The sequence below is a fragment of the Puma concolor genome, chromosome F2 (genome assembly GCF_028749965.1).
Source record: "Puma concolor isolate L17-30 chromosome F2, mPumCon1.1.hap2, whole genome shotgun sequence".
Taxonomy (NCBI): Eukaryota; Metazoa; Chordata; class Mammalia; order Carnivora; family Felidae; genus Puma; species Puma concolor.
Genome location: NC_141684.1, coordinates 69,281,390 through 69,295,514, shown reverse-complemented (window position 1 = coordinate 69,295,514; position 14,125 = coordinate 69,281,390). Strand labels below are relative to the sequence as shown.

Sequence of the window (14,125 nt, the reverse complement as noted above, 5' to 3'; positions counted from 1 at the left end):
TAAAAAATGCCCTTTTAATCAGATTACCCTTGGCGAACGTCCCAAACTCAGGCTGAAGTGCAGGCCTTGTAGTTTCTCAACAGCTTACACTAAGCCTGCACCATGGAAATAATCTACTTTTAAAACCCAGGAAACAAATCGACTGCACTAAGGACATAAGTCGCTGTCATTAGGGAGTGATTAGGCTAAACATTTTTATACACTCTCCTAGCCCACTTTCAAATTATATATCTCTGGTTGATAGCAGGGAAGGTACTTCAGGTGAGTGTTCAGAACAGCCACGCAGAAATCCAAATAAATAGAATGGTCAGAGAAAGAATTAAATGGCCTCTTGTTTCAACTTTAACCTGCTAATACCTAAATCAGGATTTTTCTGAACCCAAAATGGAGAGTTTGTCACGTACCACACACACACAAAATATTTTTCTTTTTACCATAGCATATCTTCAGGGCTCAACACATCACACATTCTTTATTTATTTTCGGCTAACACGTTTCCTGTGTTGCATGCTTTGTATAAAAAATTCTGTGGGAATTAAGAACAAGAAAGCGGTGTTTTTATAATTTAATATTACACTATTCATTTATCTTTAACAGTGAGGCTAGTTTTGGGGACTGGTGACTCATCATGATGTTATATTGTAGCATATAATAGGAGGTTACCGCATGGTCCTAAATACGCCACCCCTTCTTGTCCCAATAACCCCCACACATACTTTCCACCCCAGCACACACGTACCCCCACCATAAAGTACTCTGGGAATAGGAGACGTACGATCCCACATTATATTCGCTGTTATTTTACCTGTTAAAATGTTTATACTCTTTAATGAAACTCTTAGCATTGAGTTTCCTGGTTTTAAAGGCACTTCTGAGATTTTTCTTTCTTGTTCCTTCTGTGTTTAGTTTGCTTTTAAGAAATAAAAGCGAAAAATGCCAACATGTTAAAAACATGTACACGACATTTATTTAATGAAAGAAGCTGAAGAGACATTTTCAGCCAGTGGATATGAGAGGTTTATTTTTGCCCCAGGTGATTGAAAAGGGATTGGATTTAAGAATGGACTATTCTACTGGCCCAAAGCTCTTGTCCGAGCAATGTTTGAGTCCTACTTTGGACATTCTGCTGATAGTTTCATTTCTAATTTATGAAACATTTCATTAATCCTCAATCTGTCAGCTTTTTCTTGGCAAAAGAGGCTGACAGACAAAAGATTAAAATTTATTAAATACTCTACACTTCAAAAGTTTTGAAACATTCTGTTCATTTGAGTCCCTATTTCACCTAATTTTAAACAACTGCACTTTTCTGAATTTACTCGGAAAGCAAGTAGACAACACAGCATAACAATTTTTAAATACCAAGATATACAACACCGAATCTAACCATGACATACAGAAAAAAATCAAAATACAGCTATCCTTGAGCAGAATTGCTAGCATGCACATTAAAAGCGTCTCTACCCCAAGTATTTCAAGCATACATTTTTTTGTATGCTCTTCCTCATCCTCTCGCCAACCCCCCCACTTTTCCAATCTCATAAATAATTCATGAACTGATAAATATGCAATTTCAAAAAGTGCAGACAAGGCAGCACTGCATTAAAAAAAAGGGGGCGGGGGACTTGTGCTTTTTACACACAGGTCCTGTGCTGCACTTTACGGATGACAAATTTGCTAGTATTCAAACCCTGTATTGTATATATGGTGGGAGAGTGCCTGCATTTCTGGTCAGATGCCTTGCTAGACATGTTATGAACTGTCTGATGAAGACTGTAATACATAATATATAAACATTTAAAGAAATTAAGTTAGCAGTGATTTAGAGCTTGGCACTATATCATTGGAATTTGTGAGTAAATGGTTTAAATGTTCACTCTATCAAGCAAGAAGAACAGAGATGTGCACGTCTTGCAGGTAGAAGAATTCTCTAGTGATAATACCATAAAGGTCTCAAGCAGCTAAGGTTTCTTCTAAGCAAGAGTCACTTATGTGACATCATAAGAACATTCTTCAGAGGCCAATTTAACAAGATCAACAGTAAACCGTGCTGCCTGAGCTTTCAGACAGGTAAAACCACCCATCTGAGAGCCGGTATATAGAGCAGAGCTGAGAACCTCCATTTTGTGGGCTAATTGCTTGATTACCAGCCTGAAACAAAATGGAGGCGAGACCTTTTAAAGCAGCTCAGGGCTGACGTATCAGAGGGAAATGTCTTAAGGGGGTAAAAACATTCCTTAAAGAACATTAGGTATCTAATCAGATCAGTATTAAAGGTAATATAATAAATACAGATGGCGTTGCACTCACATACTAAGAATATAGATAACAGGTAGAATAAAGTGTTCATTGAAAGAGAGCTATTCTAGTTTAGCAACAGTTAAGTTAAAAAAAAAAAAAACGGATTTCAGTCTGAAATGTAACCTTTCAAATGAACACTTAAATTGGAAAACACCATGGGTAAGAAATAGACCACAGCATTTAATTTGGAGTGGCTAGTTGGAAGCCTATATTTACTGTACTATAATTTCAAATTTAATTAAGTCACACTGCTGACGCCAGTAGCATCAACACAGTAAAGATGATTAATTGCGTGCGTAAATGAAATATAAACAGCCCTAAAAGTAACATTAATGCAGAACCTTGCACACAGAAATGGTGTGATAGATTCAAGTGTAAGCGCCTACCTGCGTCTTTGAGACACACGCCAGAAGTGGGATAAGGGCCTTGCATTTGAATGTAATCACTGTACCAAAAATATAACCTTTTACGGGTCATTATTTTTCTAAGACATGTGTCCAACCTCCCCTTTTCCTCTCCTCCTGTACCTCAACCCCCAACATGATTTGTTATCTTCTAGAAGACTTTTCACACAATTTGCATTGTCATCTTACGGCCTGGCTACCGGTACACAAACATGAGCTGACACTGCAGTGGGGGGACTGGGCTGTCACAACAAGGCAGCTGGACTCTTACATATTCCACTTTGCTTCCATTGTACTTCCATTCACAGCAGCAGTGGGACAAAGGGCCTGACAGAGCTAACCACGGATTGTCACCTTGATTTGTCCAGTCTAGCAGATATGCAGAAATGAATTATATTCTCCTGCTTATGAACACAACACAGAAGCAAATAAGCTCGCAAACAGCATCTTCCAAACCATATTATCTAAGAAACATCAAGCTTCTTCATCGATACTACATGCTGCCTCACTCGGTAGGTGAGGAAAAGCAGAAAGAACCATCCGATTAGTGAAGACACGCAAAGGCTCCCCTCCAATAATATATTCTTGACATTAGAGCCTAAACTCTCTCTGATTGAGAGATATGTAATTTGTATTCTGCTTAGCTTTTATTTTTGATGAACGCTTTCACAGTGCTTCAAGATGCAAACTTAAATCATATTTTGGAGAAGAATGTGCTATGTGAAACCTAGTAAATAAAGCTGTTGTTCTTTGAAGAGAAACTAAGTTAAATTGAAATATTCTTCTTAAAAATGACAAAATGAATGAGTTCACTCAATGTCTGTTATACTTCTCCATAAACCCAAAGCCTGTATTATTTAAATCTCCCCAAATGTTAAAGCTCTAAGCCTGAAAGCACCCAAAATAGTTGGCTGCTAATGAGAAAATTCGCTGGAAGATTTTTTTTTTTAATGCCAGTTGTTTAATTTATTACTTTATTGACAAGGTGTTTGTATGCCTTAGAGATCCGCACAGTCTTAATAGCCACACATGGATAAACGAAGCAGACAGGGTTTTTGCTATTTCTTTACGGAAAGATGCCTTCAAAACCGGAGAAAAAGGGAACATTGTTTTCTACTAGCTTTTTTGAGGGGAAGTACAAGAACATTTCTCCTTGCAGCAAAGAAAAAAATTGTTGCCATCTTAAAAAAAAAAATACTGATGAAGATAAAGATCACCTCACACGCATGCCCTTACAAATTCTTTCCATTTTTGGAGACAATGCAGGTGCTTGCTGATCCCTCAAAAGACACTTTTTCAAAAACACTGGGACCTTGTGTTTAGGAACACTTCGGACAACATAATGTGACCTGCGGTTTGTTTTTATTATTATTTTTGAAATCTACCCACCTTGACGGGGATGTGCAGAGCGCTTGGCTCTGAAGAAAAGCCTTGAGAAGCATTCCTTTTTTTAAAACATATGAGACAGGCTAATCTGAAGATGGAGTGTTGAAGAAGCAAAATACTGCATTTTGTGTCTGAACATATAATGTTTAAAATACTCACACCAAAAATATGTTTCATTCAAAAGACCTATTAATTTTGAATTTTAAACTGCACTTATCCATTGTCTTCTGCTTATACATATGGATTCTGTTCACAAGGCAACACTTGGTACCTAGTGTTTTAAATGGTGACTAGCATAAACCAACAGGATACACGTAGTAGACAATATGTATGAAAAGAACATAAAACCCTACCCCATACAGAAATGCAAATGTTATTTGATCAAAGAGCTGCACGTTGATAGTGAAGGATTCGGTCAAAATAAAACCTTCACTCTAGCAAGATGCAGAAGAAAATCCGGCCTAATTCGCTTCAAAGGTATTTGGGAAAAATCTAAACGTACCAAAAAGTACTGTTTATTATTGTCCAAGGAAAAACTGTACAAATGTGTTTTGCCTCAGAATTCTAGGCAGCCACCCATAAGTGCTCTGCGGCCGTTCACCTGCCTGCAGCAGAATCGGGGCTTGATGGTTACGGTGGGTGACAGAAAGGGGCCGTTGGAAGTGCTATTATGCAGTTTGCACAGGAAGATTTCAGCACATTTCAGCTGTGTCTAGTTATGCCGGGTAGTCGTGGGCTTTTTTCTCTTCTTTTACTAGTTGTGCATGGCTTCCAATACTAAAATCTGACCTGGACGGTGTGACCACCATTTACAGCACCCTGTGCTTTAAGATTTAGCATTATTTGACAGATTTTCAAGTTGCTTTGGCATTTCAATCTGCTTTATAGTAGTAAATAAAATTCACACATTAGTGCCTTCGTGCACATGGTCCCCTTTTAAAAAGATGTAATTCCACTTTATCCCTTTATTTTAATCGTAAGTTCCAAGAACATAATACAGAGTCTTAGGTTTTCTCCTAATTCATAGCAGAAATCCATGCCCACGTTAGGGCTTTTGTGAAAAAATGTGATCTTAAACATCAAAGTGGTTCCTCAAAGCTTGTCTTTTGTGTTTTTAAAATAAAACATGTACATTTTTTCTTTAAAATTGAGCATGTCATATTGCACGTGGCTCTAACATTTGGAGTTTATTTGCAATTATTTTCTAATAAATACAATTAGATCTCTCCCTAAAAGGTGGAAGAACATTCTATAGTCATTGGAGGGGAAAATAAGTGGCTAGGTTGAAAACGTAAAGATTTGAAAGAAACACATACGACCGGCTATTTTTTTTTAATCAGTAATTATGCTTAAGGGAAAAAACATGTTTCAAGGCATTTCATGGAAAACGCAAATGAAATAGTTGGAAACATAAGATTTCGCCTCGGAATCTTAATCGTTCATTCCCTCCCCTCATTACATTGCCACCCCACGCCAGGATGTTCTTTTGAAACATAGGTTAAAAGGGGTGGGGGGCGATCAAATCACTGTTCAGTATTGCCCTAAACTTTCATTACATTTGAGAGCAAGGAAGCAACAGCACTCTACTCCCTGATAGATTGTTGAGGGGGCCGTCTGAGGTTCTATTTTCCACATAGGGTCAAGACTGCTGACATGGGATTAATCAGCTACTCCTCCTAAACCATGAATCAGAACAATTGCTGTCAGTTTCATATGGTACAACTGCCTGGAAACAGAAGAGGTGGAAAGTGAGAGAACAGATCAGGAACGTAGGAGAGGGGATGTTAGTGGATAGTTGTCACTCCAATTTGGCTACTTGTGATTCGGTATAGTAACCAAATTAAAATGATGAAATATGCGCTCAAACCAGTGATTTTGGAACATCATTCCCCACCTTCCCCACACCCCCCACGCCCCGCTTTGAGATCTTGCTCTTATATCAATTGTGACATTTTATAAAAACTTCACACTCGTTTACTTTCTTTTGGTAGACATCATTTATGTTCAAGTCCACATTTAAACATGTCTGTTGACCCAGGGTTAAATTCAACGAAGCCTGTGCAAAATGCGTGCAGCTCTTCTGCTACATATTGCAAAGCCAACATTGTATTTAACCTCTCCGTGAATGTTTGCATTACAGAATTGGAAAATACTAGGTGCAAATGTCTGCATAAAGGGGAACTGAAATCCTTCACTCTTAGGGAGGAGTGTGACAAGCTTCTTTCTATACTAGGATACACTTACATTAAAATGGCCTTGCTCCTAAATGAGATTGCGTCTATTACTAACAATGATATGAAAATGGACACTTATTGATCACATGTTTGGAAAAATAACCATCTCTTGCTTTATAGATGACATTCAGACAAAACCAAGAAGAATTTTTCCTGGGGATAAAGTATTACACTCAAAATCTTTCTCTATTTGTTAGCATTAGAATTGGATATTTGCAGGAAAGCAAGTGTAATATATGATCAGGCTACACAGGCAAAGGTGATTAATTATGGTGCCATAAAAATGAAATAATATTTTATTAGAAAATAGGAAAATGCAGGGAATTTTTCAAAATGAAAATTTATTTTCAATTATTAACTTTAATATTATTCAATAGCAATATTGGGTTCAATTGTAAGATACAGTGCTCTGGAAAATGGTCCTGCCATGATTAAAAAAGTAAATGCATGTTTCTATGTTGATAGATTTTTTAAAAGAATTTGTTATTCAAAATGTTAAAAACAAAAATTATATATAAATATAATAAGTACAGAGTCATGTATAAATATAATTATTCTCTATGTACCCTGAGGTTTGCTTTTACACAACTGATTAAAGGCAATAAACTTATTTTGGTGTTTCATGATGCTACCACAAAAGTGATCATAGCACATGACGTAATAGAAAAATATTCACACTGATAGTAAATAGTGCAAAAATTATAAACCTATAAACTAAATCCATTCAACATATACTCAAATTATATTTTGGTTTTTTTTATTAAAGTATAGTTGACACACAATGCTCCATTAAATTATATTTCACTTTATCTTAACCACATAGTACAGACAGACGAGCAATTAGGGTCTTGTCATTATTAAAACACGCTGCAGAATCAGTGTGTTAAAGGAAATGGAATGACCCCAAAAGAAAGGTATGTAATATAAAAAATACATATTGTCATTCTAGTCAGGCAATAGTAAACTCTCACTTTATACCACAAAAATTCTATAGACATTTGAAATGCAAAATTTAGTGTATCTGTACTAAACTCTTTGAGACAATTGAATCACTGAAGAAATAAATAGAAGCATCTGTAACTATTTGTCACAAGAATGTATTCTTCTCCAAAAGAATTTGCCCTACAACTTTACGACATCACTTGAAAGAAATATATGGCTAGCATCTTAATGTCTTTAAGTTTAGAAAAATATTTAAAGTGTTTTGTAAATACATTTAGTTTATTAAATAGTAGGTAACTTGAAAGTAAAGCTATCAATGCTTCAATAAAAAGATGTTTGTGTAATAGGAAAAAGTGCAAAATTCTGTGAACATAAATTGGCCATGCAAAAGCACCTACAAGAAGCAATGCTTTTGGAAATAGCTCACTTATTTTTACCTAAATGGGATAAAAGATTAATGCATGCTGTAATTGATGAAATATTTGATTATAAAAATAATTGGATATAGTGTAATTCAAAATGACTGTTCAACATTACTCTGACAATGATTTATAAGAGGTTTGATAAAATTAGTGCCAAATTTTCAAACTGTACAAGGCAGTCTAAATAATCAGTAAAAGGCTATTTAGAATAACTTTAATCTTTTTCCCGGTTTTATTAATTTTTTATAAATAAAAACATTTCCAAAAAGGTCCCTACATGTATGGGTTTAACATTTTCCAGGATATATTCTAATTCAGAACACTTAGTGCTATTCCTTTTATTTCAAAAGAAAACCCATAGTGTCAATGTTATTGCCTTAAAACTTGAATGAAAGCATTATAATGAATCACAAATGATATCATACTCTTTTTTTGAGCATGAGAATATTCTGCTTATCCAAAATCAAATAACATGTGCCATATATATATATGCCATATATATATATATTTTTTTTTAAATGATTTGATAAGGGTGGTTGGAGATGAAAACACACAACATGAATCTCAGAGCAAAATTGGGGTAACCGAGAATAAATAAAGAAGAACAGAATTAAGACTTAGTATTATACCTGAATACAACTTCTGCAAGACAAAGTCAAACTGCTACAGAAATGCAGAGGTGTTCACAAAGAGTGGGCAGAGGGAGGAGGCCAGGGAAGGGTGAAGAGGGGATCTCGATAACCTTTAGTAAGGCAACCAATTCATTGATGTGACTCCTCCCATTCTGCCCAGAATGATTTGCACTTAGAAAGGCTGGACACCTAGATCAAAGCCAGACTCAGCCTCTGGACTGTTGCTAACTTGTCTTCAATTACAGATGACCTTTAGGCAAAGGAGGGGAAAGAAATATTTCTTTACCATTAAATGGAACAAAATTAGTATTTTAAAATTGCTGAGTACACACTACACAAATGAACCCCAGAACATTTTCACTTGCCTTTCTCTCTAGGTTTCATCTACTTTCTGCATACAATTTGGGGAGAGAGTATTAAATTATTATGTATGCCTTTAAACAATATAATCAATACTTAACGTTTAGAAATTCCATTTTAGTCTATGTAAAAGAATCAAGAAGCACGTATGAGGAAGATTGATGTAACATTTTTTTTCCTGTAAAAAATTAAATTGGCATAAGACCTTGATTTCTTTTAATGAAAGTGGTATCGAAAGAATTGCTAATCATATAAAAACCCAAAATACTATTATCTCTATTTGAAAAAAGTCCCTTAACAATTTGCTTACCAAATATATGGATGATACCTCAAAATTAGAAAAGTGTAGAATGTAATTCAAGGAAGAGAGAATTCTGCTGGTCAACTAGGAATTTTTTAAGTATATGCCTGGAAAAGGCATAGGTATTTTTAAAATTATCTTTAGCTGTATATAAAATTTTTAAATTGTGACACAAATAGTTTGGTTAAATAACAAAACTATCGCAGGATAATAATGGCATTGTCAAACAAGAATTCTAAAATATCAACACACTCTCCTTTGGTAGTATTTGGTTGATACAATCTTCCATACAATTAGGAATTTGCTCTCAGAGGCTTTAAATCACACAGATGATCTAGCCTCTACTCAAATTGTTTGAATCTGTTAAGAAAACTTTTTTGTGACTTTAAAAAAAGCTTTTATGACTCCCTTGACTTTACAAGAGAAGTAACACTTGAAAAGTTTCTCACTGAGTCCTTTTTGTTCAAAGATAAACACATTAGTAATTATTTTTTTCCTTTTTTAACCCATTGTGTAAAATCTGGAAAAATAGGACCAATGTGTGATAAGAAAATAAATTATCTACAATCCTAACAACCGTAGGCAACTACTGGATATATTTTAAAATATTTCCTTCCAGTCTTTTTTTTCCTCTTAGGATTTTACTTCTTATAAAAATTTATATTAAAAATTTCATATAATTTGGCATTTGGCTCTTTTGTTCCAAAGCATGTTATTAGAACATTCCCACATCACTGTATGCCCTTTGTAAACAAAACTGTAAAGGTTATAGGATAGTCAATCATATGAAAATGTTAGCTAGACCACTTGTATGGAAGCAAGAAAGGAAATTTGTTATTTGAATGATATTATGGTGAATATTTTGGTGAAGATAATAATTACCCCTGGCTTTTTTTTTTTTTCTTTTCTTTGTATAGTTTAGAATTTTGTCAGTTATTTAAAACAAAAGATTAAAATAAAAAAAAAAAACCACTGTATTATAGCGAAAATGTTTATCAGATGAAGAGCTCAGCTTTAACAACACGCCTTGCCAAAAAGCTTTGCAAATCGTTCCTCACTTGGGAGCATGTGAGAAAGGGCTGTAATAAGAATAGCTGAGATTTGCTGGAGCCAAAGCTTACAGAAGGAAGAATCTGCAGGTTTAAAAAGGTAATGCTATCATCTTAAATTTATTTGGAGCAAATCACAGATGTGTAATGTGACCATTTGCAAATATCATTCTAAAAGGACACATAGCTATGAATTCCATATTTGTTTCAGATAACCTTGTTGTTTTGTATGCTGAGATGATATTTGTGTGTGTGATGTATATACATTCACCTTAAAGTGTTGTAGTGAGAATCAAAGTCACAGGAATGGCTAAATGAAATAATGAGGAGAATGTGCAATGAGGTGTGTGAACAAGGTGCCCATTTTAGTATACTTAAGAATATTTCAGGTAACATCAAGATCTCTTTTTCTTGCCAACTTTCTCACTAAAAAAATTCCCCCAAAGAAAGCAAAATGGTCGCATTTATATCAATAGGTTTTTTTTTTTTTTGAGTTATTTAGGAACATCTTGTCGAAAAACCAACACAATCTCTAGTCATTATTACATAGGATTTCTGGCATATGGGCAAACATTTTTTTTTTCCCTTTCACTGATCATTCTAATTGACTGAAATGACTTGATGCTGAAGATATGGTGGAATATCTTGAAATAAGTGTAATGATCAATTTAACAAGTTGATTGATTTTTTTTGTATTTAATTGAACACTTATTTTGCTTAATTGATCATCTTATTTACTTTGGGGGATGCAGTTTGTGTGTGTGTGTGTGTGTGTGTGTGTGTGTGTGTGTGTGTGTGGAGAGAGAGAAAGAGAGAGAGAGAGAGAGAGGGAATGATGGGCAGGAAAGCTTCATGCCTAAGGAGAAGTAGAAATGATCACAGATGCAGAAAGTATTTAAAATAACACACGCAGGCATCTCTGAAGCCTTGATTACAAGTGTCAAATGTTTCTTACATGTTTAAACTATAAAATGATCCTGACTCCATTACTTTAGAAAGCCAAAATATATAGTGTGTGCATGTTAAAGATCTAAATGAGGTATTAATTGTGTTCTTTCTCATTGGAGTTTATTTTGAAAGCAAAGTGTTCAGGATATATTTAGAAATATGGTTTGATATATCCATGCTTGCAAAGGGGAACAGGGTTAATTTAAATGATTCTATAAAAAATAAATCTGTCCTATGCTGTGCCTTCTTAATTGTTGTGCTGGTTTATTTTAATATGAAAAAAATAATCAAATCTCTGCTTGTTAAGAAGATTGTGTAATGTATTAATTTATCTAAAATTAGGATACACTTGATATTGTGTGAGTTCCAGACATGCAAAAGCAGAGAAAAAATTATGAACCCAAACACAAAGGAAGGGTCTAAGCTTGAGTATCCATTTTATTGCAACCCTCATTTTGTAAAGTTACACAGTGTTCATTCTTCAGTTAATGAAAAAAGTAATAGTTTCCATTTTTTCCCCAGCAAATAATCAAACTGAAGAATGTGCACTACTAAATTTGAAGGAAAGTGAAAACTAAAGATGTTTTTTCCTGTTTTCTTTGGGGGTGTAAAAGGAGATTGTTCTTTTCCAATTTGTTTTGTACCAGGAAGTTAAACTTTATTTTGTGGATAATTTAATTACCTTCTATCCCTCATAGATTTAGAACTTTTCAAGGAATGTTTCCACTTCCCACTTTTCCCTGTATCTCACATAGGATATGTGATAGAACTCTTTGAAATGCTAGTGTTTTCACATGAGGCTAATTCCTTGAGAATATAATCTTTGTCTTTTTAAGGGAACATATGTGTGAATTAAAAATTCATGTCTTAATCTAGTAGAACATATCCAATCCTTTAAAAATACTCACTAAATATCTTTTTTTCCATTTAGTTACTTCCTTCTAAGGTGCTATAAGCAATTCCACTGGCAAATTCCATTTGTGCACCATATAATTGCCTCCTGACTTTGGGTACCAAAATGGTATAAAACATATCAGGTTTGAGTATAAAGTTTGAGATCAATCTAACCAACAGACCCAAACTTACATTTTCAAATCAGTATTTTCATTCAAAGGCATCACCTCAAGAGTCTGTATTTACTCCATTTGTGTAGCCATTCTTCCCTTTAAAATTACTCTCTTGATGGACGTCCTATTTACAAATCTGCAATGAAGTCCAATTATTGTGTATTGAGAGGATTTGTATTATCATTCAGTGCCAATACTGGTGAAAAGATACATGACCTGGCTTGTTTTAGGTAAAGAAGAGGAAGAAAAAGAAGAGAAAAATTACAAGAGACTGGGTGATATAACCATGTGGTTAAACTTCTTGTGTGGTTCATGAACGTATTCAGAAGATCATTCTAAAAAGGAGCTTCAAAATAAGTTTTTAACAAAGAGTAGTATTGGTGAACTGGATGTATGGGCTCCAAGATAGCCAGCCCATTTGAAGGACATTACACATTTGGGTCTATCCACACTAATTGGCTACTTTCTAATAGACTATATACTCATTACTTTATGGCAACACTTTTATGTTTTTTTCCTGCATTTGTATCTTGAAAGAGAAAAAAAATTATGAACTCAGTAGTTAGAAACTGGACCAAGACTAGAGTCTGAAGCTTGGGTCCCAGCCAGTTGATTATTTTCTCCCAGGTTTGCCATTTGTATACAGAGAGATTTTACACTTGGTTCCAACTCATTGGGTTTTGCCTACAGAGTCCTTGATTTGGACATTTCTTCTATTAGTCACACAAGAAGGTCAGTCTTTTTATCTTAGCATCATGATTTTAGACCCCCAAAATGGCATTATACGATCCTCAGTTTATACATTAGACTTGACTTGGAATGCATTCTCATTGTTTCTCGAACCAAAATAATTCTCCAAGGAAAAACGTTTTCAGATTTTGATGGCAGTCTGTGTAGTTTAAGGAACATGTCACAGATTGTGAAAAAAATTCCAAAAATTACTTTTAGTACTATTTTGATCAATGCCCACTCATTGGCTTAAGAGCCCTACTATTTGAAGAGGATAGCACTCCGAGTCTCTAATTTTTGATGTGTGCATCTAAAACATTTCCACAAAATTAATTTTCACCATCTATTTATTGCAAAACATACAATTACAAAATTTTAAATGTAGTGACTGTAAATCACATTAGTGCTTCCTATATGAATAATCTCTTACTTAGGGGTTAAAATCAATTCAGAAAAAAAGCTGGATTAAAAGGTACACTAAACTAACTTTAATTGTAAAATAAAATCGTTATAAGATCTAATATTTTATTTTCTCTCCCCCTCTTCCTATTCCAGGATGTGTTGTTGGGAGAAATTGTTATTTTTGACCAGGGAAGTTTGGAATATGAAAGAACTAATATATTTCAATGCATTGTGGAGAAGAAATTTTTAAAAAAACCCTCCAAAAGAAACAAACAAAAAAAAAACTTGGTAACATTAGATTTATCAATATACAATTATGAACATTTTATCTACTGACTAATTTAAATTTGGTAAATGTCCATAGATTATATAGGACATTGTCTGGCAAGGGAGCCATCAAATCGAGTAATATATTCCCCTGGGCCAATTTCTTATGTATAGGTTTGGGTATTTTAAAAAGTAAATATGTGGAATATTTTAATTCTTTTTAATTCTCTATTGCTTTATTTTACTTAAATGGAGGAGTCTACAGATTTCACTTGAGGATAATCTTTATAAATGTGCTGTGAAAATTCTTTATAATTTGTTAAAATGCTATTTCATGTCCTAACCATTAATGCTTAAAAGCCAACTTTAAGAACAACTTCTCTACAACTCAAGAATTTTCTGAACATTTTAGGCAAAGCTTCCCTGTTCCTTCAGATTTCCCATACATTTCCTATAATATCAAACATTATCAGGCAAAGTTATAAAAATATGATTGATTTGTAGTTAATTTTCAGAGTAAGAAGGGATTTAGCAATAATTTCATCTAATGCCATATTCTGTATATGAGGAACCAAGATGCTGAAGGAGAATGAGACTTTGCTCAAGGTCACTTAGTTTATTGGTGCAAATGTGCCACGTGCAATGTGAAGAATTTTTCTAATATGTCTTAGGACACACCCC

The 14,125-nt window shown here is 34.3% G+C and overlaps 1 protein-coding gene and 1 long non-coding RNA gene across 2 annotated transcripts in view; one reads left to right on the top strand and one right to left on the bottom strand.

The window, feature by feature from the left end:
- Positions 1-14,125, bottom strand: part of LOC147572084 (uncharacterized) — a 526,072-nt gene that overhangs the window by 196,771 nt on the left and 315,176 nt on the right. The window lies entirely within an intron of this gene.
- The window catches only part of LOC147572085 (uncharacterized), a 29,231-nt gene continuing 25,139 nt past the window's right edge, over positions 10,034-14,125 (top strand). Inside the window, exon 1 of the long non-coding RNA XR_015246645.1 lies at positions 10,034-10,131. This is a non-coding gene — a long non-coding RNA (uncharacterized LOC147572085). The remainder of the gene's footprint in view (positions 10,132-14,125) is intronic.